Source organism: Hemicordylus capensis, chromosome 3 (genome assembly GCF_027244095.1).
Source record: "Hemicordylus capensis ecotype Gifberg chromosome 3, rHemCap1.1.pri, whole genome shotgun sequence".
Taxonomy (NCBI): domain Eukaryota; kingdom Metazoa; phylum Chordata; class Lepidosauria; order Squamata; family Cordylidae; genus Hemicordylus; species Hemicordylus capensis.
In genome coordinates, this window is record NC_069659.1 from 287818503 (window position 1) to 287826684 (window position 8182).

The following is an 8182-nucleotide window of genomic DNA, read 5'->3' on the forward strand; positions in this document are numbered from 1 at the left end:
GTTCAGCATCATTTTTTCACAGGTAGGTTCTTGAGGGCACAAACCACACCACCCAGGACAGACTAAGGACTATGGGGGGGGGCAGGGTGTGTGGAGGCCCTGGACTTTGGCCCAAAGTAGTCCAGGGATAAGTGTGCCTCTGCCCATAGGAACATAGGAAGCTGCCTTATCCGAGTCAGACCCTTGGTCCATCTAGCTCAGTACTGTCTACACAGACTCCCACTCCATACCTCCAGGACTGCGAGGGCCACAAAATAAAGTAGGGATCATGAGACTCAATGTGGCAATGGGATTATCAGAGCCAGAGGGAACTGTGGAAGGCAATTAAAGGCTTACCTATGGAATGGATATTAGGAGTTGGTGGATTAAGGAGGCTACAGAATATGTTCCTCCTTCTGAATCCCAAACATTAGTTTAGCTTCTGAGGCAGAGCTGGACTCTGAAATTGACTCATTGACACATCCAGCCATGTGCTAGAGGCAAAGCAATGCTCAGCTCTGCCACAGACTGCCAATGTGGCCATGGTTAAGTTCTACAGTATGTATGTATGTATGTATGTATGTAAAATAAAGTTGTGCCATCAAGTCGGTGTTGACTCCTAGCGACCACGGAGCCATGTGGTTTTACCAGGAGGGTTTTACCATTGCCATCTCCCACACAGTATGAGACGATGCCTTTCAGCATTTCCCTATATTTCTGCTGCCCGATATAGGTGTTTCCCATAGTCTAGGAAACATAGCAGCAGGGATTCAAACCAGCAACCTCTTGATCCCTAGGCAAGTTACTTCCCCACTGCACCATTAGGTGGGTAATGTATGTATGTATGTATTAGTAAATTTCTATACCACCTTTCATTAAAATAATCTCAAGGCAGTTTACAAAACATTCAACAATATAAAACCATAAAAACTACACAATAAGAATTAAAATGGAATATAAAAATACAAATCTAATTAAAAGTTTTTTTTAAATGTATAATCTAACCATAAGATATAAAGCAGCAGCAAACAAAACACTCATTTAAAAGCCTGGGTAAAAAGTCAAAATTTTACTTGCTTTCTAAAAACTGTGATGGAGACTGGGGAGTGGAGGCTCACCGGGAGAGTATTCCAAAGTCTGGGGGCAATGACTGAGAAGGCCCTGTCCTGCATACATGACAGGCGAGCCTCCCTCATTATCAACACATGGAGCAAGGCCCCCTCTGTTGACCTTGTTGAGCAGGCAGAGGAAACCCTTGGGAGCAGGTGGTCCATCAGGTATCCAGGACCCAAACTGTTTAGGGTTTTGAAGGTCAAAACAGTACAGTTTGGCTTCGCTAAGAATCAGCTTGATGTCCATGCATTCTCCAAAGGACCCAAATTTCACAGTCAAAAAGATTATTAGTTGGTTGGCTGGCTGTATTTGTTTTATATATGTGAGTTTCAAAAATAAGTCATCCAATCAAATGAGAGACCTTTGTTTCAAAAGTTATGTACACAAAGACACACACTCTGATCCAAATTTTTTTTACTGATGCAGGAACTCTGAAGAATACAAATGCAGGAGCTCCGAGGAGTACCCACCACTCATCCCAATGAAAGAATCAGATCTGTATTTGCATTTTCCCATTCAGCTGGGAGACACAGGGTGGGTTCACAAAACTGCCGTTAAGTACTTACAAAGTAGGTATGAGCAGGGAGCAGATGCCCCCGTAGGGTGTGACATCTAAATCTGCCCAAGTCCAGGTCCTGGTTAACCATTTCTGCCTTAGATTTTTTTTACTTTCTGCACCCACTGCCAGGATTTGAAGTTGGCTTGAAAGTTGGTAAAATCTAAGGTGGAAGTGGCTAACTGGGATTGGGAACCAGACTTGGGTGGGTTCATATGTCACACCCGACGATGGGAGCACACAATCTCTATGCCCTCCAGTTCCTCTCATAACTACTTTATAAGTGTTTACAGGCAGTTGTGTGAACTGCCCTCTGTTTAGGTTGTGAAAAGAATTAAAAATATGTTTCACCCATGGAATGGGGAGGCAGCTTACATCCAGTCAGGACAGTTTCAGTGCTTGCATGGCTATTTCAACCTAAGATTGTTCCTCCTGTAACTAGCTTCCAATTAAAAAGAGGTTGCAATATCAGAGATGTATAGGCCCAGAAAAAACCATGGCTGGTCATTTGCAACCATGCTCTTCAAAACATCACAGAGTGATCTTCTTTTGACTACATAATCTGATCCTTTTCATGTGCACTATCACTTACTAGAAACCTATCATTTCTAGGTTTCTATAAATTTCTGCTGTGCTGTGGAGGCATATGGCACTTCCAGTTGTGACAATACAGAAGGTTACTTAAAGAAGAGCTGTTACAATTAACAGCTATCTGCCTCTTTGTTCCTCCATTGTAAATACATTTGTGCCTATGCATTTTAAATTTGTTTATGTTTATTTCTTATCTTTATCTCTATTCTCCTCATGTGCTTTAGAATGTAAGACTTGGGGACAGGGATCCTATAATATCTGGTGCTAGAGAATTATGATGCTGAAAGAAAAAGGGCATCTAAGCAACAAAATAGATGTGGAACTATTTGAACACACTGTGGAACTATTTGAACCATAATACATATTCCACCTACAGCAAGGGTATCTTCTGGCAACAAGATTAGCTGTTACCATTTTGTTGGGATGAGAATATTATTGGATATGTCCAGTGGTTGTAGAGCATGGCAGGAAAGCAGCAAATGAGTAATGGCCTCACTCTGGAAAGCTTTGTGCAAATGTGTGCATTATTTTTCTAGAGCAGAAGCACAATCTTTACTGATTCAGACCATTTACCCATCAAGGCCACATACTGCTTTCTAGCAAGGGTTTAAGAGGACGTTGTATAACCACTCAGAACACTAATAGAGAACTCCACTCCCCGTCAATCATTTCCACCTCCAAGGAGCTGATTGACTAAGACACCCTCAGCAAGGCCATCTATCTCCTGTCAGTCTTAGTTAACAGCCACTGATATGCCTATCTTCCATAATTTTGCCTAGTCATTTCTTTTAACCATGTTCAGTAATGCTGGCCATCACTACATCCTCTGACTGCAAGTTGCAAAGATTAATGATGCATGGTGTGAAAAGACACACTTGTTTGTTTGTTTGTTTGTTTGTTTTAGATGTTTACATCAATTGTTAATGACTTAAAAATGAGCACATGAACATGAATAGTGTATAAAGATATGCTTTAGGTCATGAGTGTGTATCCATCTATGCAGAAATACATGCATGATATTAAAAAGACGCTATATTCACACATGCACACACACAGACACACACATACACACACACTGTGACACACACACACTTTCTCCAAAACAAAATGAAAAAAGAAGGGGAGGCCAAAAACAGGCCTTCCCCCCACATTTATGATTTCTAGGTTGCATCTCTTTTTGACACCATTCCCATTAGGATCTAAACAGCCCCCCGGAAGCTTATGGATCCAATTGGATTCCAGAAGGCCCTCGGGGAGTTTCCAGTGTCCAGAGCTGGTGACCCTGTTGAGGCCCTGTTTGATCTCTGGAATGAAGAGACGGCCTGGGCTGTTGACACAGTTGCTCCTAAACGCCCTCTCCAGCTTGGTGGAGCCCGTTCGGCTCCTTGGTTTTCCTTGGAGCTTAGGGTGATGAAACAACTTGGGCGATGGCTGGAATGACGCTGGAGGAAGAGTCGTGACGAATCCAACTGAAAACGGGCTAGAGCCCATTTTAGAGACTATTCCGTGGCGGTGGGGGCGGTGAAGAAATGCTTTTTCTCTGCCTCCATTGCATCTACTCAGTGCAGACCGGTGGAGCTGTTTTGTGTAGCTAAGACATTGCTGCACACATCCCCCCAGGTAATGGGGGAGGAACCATCCACAGCCCGCTGTGATCAGTTTGCATGTCACTTTGCGGATAAAGTCGCTCGCATCCGTGCTGATTTGGACTCCAGAGTTTTGGCAGTTCTGGCAGACGTGCCTCTGGTACCATCTGGTCCTATTGTGTTGGATTCTTTTCAGTTGGTGTAGCCTGAGGATGTGAACAAGATCCTGGGCAGTGTGCGGGTGACATTGTGTGCTCTTGACCCTTGCCCTTCATGGCTAATAAAAGCTGCCAGGGAGGGGACAGGTAGATGGTTGGAGGTGATTATTAATGCCTCATTAAGGGAGGGCAAGATGCCATCGTGCCTCAAGGAGGCGATGGTAAGACCATTATTTAAAAAGCCCTCCCTTGATTCCTCCAACCCAGACAACTATAGACCAGTCTCTAACCTGCCCTTTTTGGGCAAGGTGATAGAGTGTGTGGTGGCGTCCCAGCTGCAGAGGGATGATACGGATTATCTGGACCCTTTTCAATCTGGCTTCCGCCCCAGATATGGGACTGAGACTGCCTTGGTCACTCTAGTGGATGACTTATGCTGGGAACTAGACAGGGGGAGTGCGTCCCTGTTGGTTCTGCTGGACCTCTCGGTGGCGTTCGATACCATTGACCATGGTATCCTTCTGGGCCGCCTCTTGAGTATGGGAATCGGAGGCACTGCGTTGCAGTGGTTCCGGTCCTTTCTTGGGGGGAGGGTCCAGAAGGTGGTGCTGGAGGACTGATGCTCGGCTCCGTGGCCATTGGCCTGTGGGGTCCCACAGGGTTCCGTCTTGTCCTCCATGCTGTTTAACATCTACATGAAACCGCTGCGAGAGGTCATCTGGGGACTTCGACTGAGTTGTCAGCAATATGCGGATGACACTCAGCTCTATCTCTCCTTGTCATCTGATCCTAGGGAGGCGGTGGATGTCCTGAATCGGGGGCTGGAGGTCATGATGGGTTGGATGTGGGCTAATAAACTGAAATTGAATCTGGACAAGATGGAGGTAATGTTGGTCAGTAGGAGATCCAATCGGGATGAGGAGATTTTACCGGTTCTGGATGGGGTTGCACTCCCCTTGAAGGAGCAAGTACACAGCTTGGGGGTATTACTGGACCCGGCTCTGCTTTGGGAAGCTCAGGTGGAGGCGATGGCCAGGGGTACCTTTGCACGGCTTTGGCTAGTGCACCAACTGCAATCCTTTCTTGAGAAAGCAGATCTGGCCACAGTTACCCATGCCTTAGTCACGTCATGGCTGGATTACTGTAACGTGCTCTACGTGGGGCTGCCCTTGAAGAATATCCAGAAACTGCAGCTAGTGCAAAATGCAGCAGCTAGGGTTTTATCTGGAGCTGCCCAGTGGGAGCACATCACACCCATTTTGAAAGAGCTGCATTGGCTACCAGTTTGTTTCCGGGTCCAATTCAAGGTGCTGGTTTTGACCTTTAAAGCCCTTAAAGGTTTGGGCCCGGGATACCTGAGGGACCTCCTGCTCCCAAGGGTTGCTGCCCACTTGATGAGGTCATCTGAGGGGGCTCTGCTCCAGGTACCGACAAGGAGGGAGGCTCGGTTGTCGTGTACGTGGGACAGGGCCTTTTCTGTTGCTGCCCCAGGGGCGTATCTAGGGTGGGGCAGGCAGGGCACGTGCCCTGGGCGCCACTTGAAGGGGGGCGCCATTTCTTAAAATTAATTTTTTTTAAAGGCTGCCGAAAACAAAATAGCCACCGTGCATGCTCAAATTGCCTCTGTGAGGCCCTAGGCCATACCAGGCCTCACAGAGGCCATCTGAGCATTTGTGGTGGCCATTTTGTTTTAAGCTGCCATTTAAAAAAAATATTTTAAAAAATGGCCACCGCACATGCTTAAATGGTCCCTGTGAGGCCCTAGAGGCCAGCAGGGGGGAGGGGAACCTTTGCAGACCCCCCCCCGCCTTTAGGAAGCCCCCCGAAGGGGCTACAGGTAATTTTACAGGTAATTCTACAGATAGATAGATAGATAGATAGGTAGATAGATAGATAGATAGATAGTAATTCTACAGGTAATTCTACAGAGATAGATAGATAGATAGATAGATAGATAGATAGATAGATAGATAGATAGATAGAGATAGATAGATAGATAGATAGATAGATAGATAGATAGATAGATAGATATAGATATATAGTCACTGTACACATGTTCAGATATGTGACTTGTATGTGACCTTCAGACTTGTATTTTTCCACATATATTATGGTAAAGTTATCTGAAAGATGGGTGTCAGATGTTTGGACAGGGAGCGCAATTTCAATGCTTGCCCTAGGCGCTATTTTCCCTAAATATGCCTCTGTGCTGCCCCCAGACTCTGGAATGCTCTCCCGGTGGCTAGTCGCTCCTTGGTCTCCATCACAGCTTTTAGAAAGAGTGTAAAATCTTGGCTTTTTGCCCAGGCATTTATTTGATTCTCTGCTGCTGCTCTTTATACTCTGTATTGCTTTTATGCTTTTGTTTTAAATTTTTAATCAGATTTGTTTAATATTTTTCACTTAATATTTTAATTGTGTCTTTTTTACCATCTTGTGTTTAAATGTTTGCTGTAAACCGCCTTGGGATTGTTTTAATGAAAGGCAGTATATAAATTTTACAACAAACAAACAAATAAATAAATAAACACAGGCATACTACCCTTTGATTCCAACCTGCCAAGCAACTTGTCCAGCACTTCCCAGTTATGGGTTCTTCCTGCAACTTTGAGAAAGCCTCCACCCAGTCCTGGTCCTCAGCTCCACTCCTGCTGAGTGGTTGCCTTCCCCAAACAATTCTCCCATGAGGTTCCTCCTATTTGACTCTCTGTGGCATGTGTGGCCAAATAGCAACAGTGTCCACCATCAGTCCAATTGTGAGGCCAGAAATAAACAGGAAGCAGTGTTGCCCATGCCGTAGCCCGCATCCCAGGCAGGAATGTGCCAGTGGCTACAGGCTGTTTGTTTAGAGTTTAAGGAGTATGTTTCTGGCCAGAGAAGCCAGAAAAAACATGGCCCCAAATCCCCCATGAGCTCATCACTACAATGTTGCTGAGTTCTTCACAAGGAAGGATTCACTATTAAAGGAATAGCCATGCCAGCCACATCCTTATGGGATGGGCATAAGGAGCATCTGCCCTGTTTCTTGGTGCTCAGTCCTACGCCCTGTGGATACCTTCTTGTGTCCAACTTTGTCTGCCAAAAAGTTGACAACAGCAGCACCTTTTGGCATTTCTGTCCGGTGCATGGCTTCTGGTTCAGTGATGTCAAGGCACTCGCAGCTGCCAAAGTACTAGATTCCTTTCAGAGTTATTGCCTGTGACCTAGGACTGTCAGCAATAGGACAGCTGTTCTGTGCAAAACAAGTGGAGAGTAGTCAAGGTGGATGAGTCACAAGAAGGGGGCTGTCCTCCCCAAGCAAGCATCTCAGAAGCAGACGGGGCACCCCTCCTGCTCCTTGGAGTCTCACAACAACGTGAAATGTTGTTTCATGCCCACTGTGGCCGACACGATGAGGGAAAGTACCCCCGTTGAAATTAAAAGGACAAATTAAAGCCTGTGCCAGTTCTGGGGAGATGGGCCAGGGCATACCTGTGACCAGGGAATTGTAAATATCATAGATCTTATGGGTGATGCAAGCAAGCCAACACCTTTCTCACATGGCAGCTCACCCCGGGTTGCCTAAAACAGGTATAGGTGAACCATCTTAACAATGGCCCCTTTCTTAATGCATCTGCCACTTCCTTACCACACTGATGTCACAACATAGGTAAAAATAAAGATTGTTTGTTTGCTTGATTATTGATATTTGAGCTTAGGCTGTGGTCAGCCGTTCACATACAACAGGAAATGGAAAATAATCAAGTCATTTGCCACTGGTTCTGAATGCTATAACTGGTTTGATGTAATTAAAGGTTTTTAAATTGTTTTAAAGTATTTTAATTGGTTTTAAATTATTCTGAATAGTTTTAATTTTTTAACATTGTTTTAAGTAGCTTGTTTGAAATGGTGTTTGCCTTTGTTTTTTACTTGTTGTACACAGCCCGGAGCCTTTGGATAGGGCGGTATAGAAATGTAATGAATGAATGAACGAACGAATGAAAATAATAATAAATATACCCTCCATGAAAACAGCCACCAGGAAAACCTGGCACCATGGGGCATGGCTTCTCTTCCATTGGCCCACAGGGGGGAGGGACTTCTCCTTAATTGGTCTAAAGAGGTAGAGACTTCTCCATTGACTGAAAGCAGGGTGGGGCTTCTCCTACATTGGTTCACTGAGAAAGGGATTGTCCTCATTCCACAGAGGGAGCTGCATC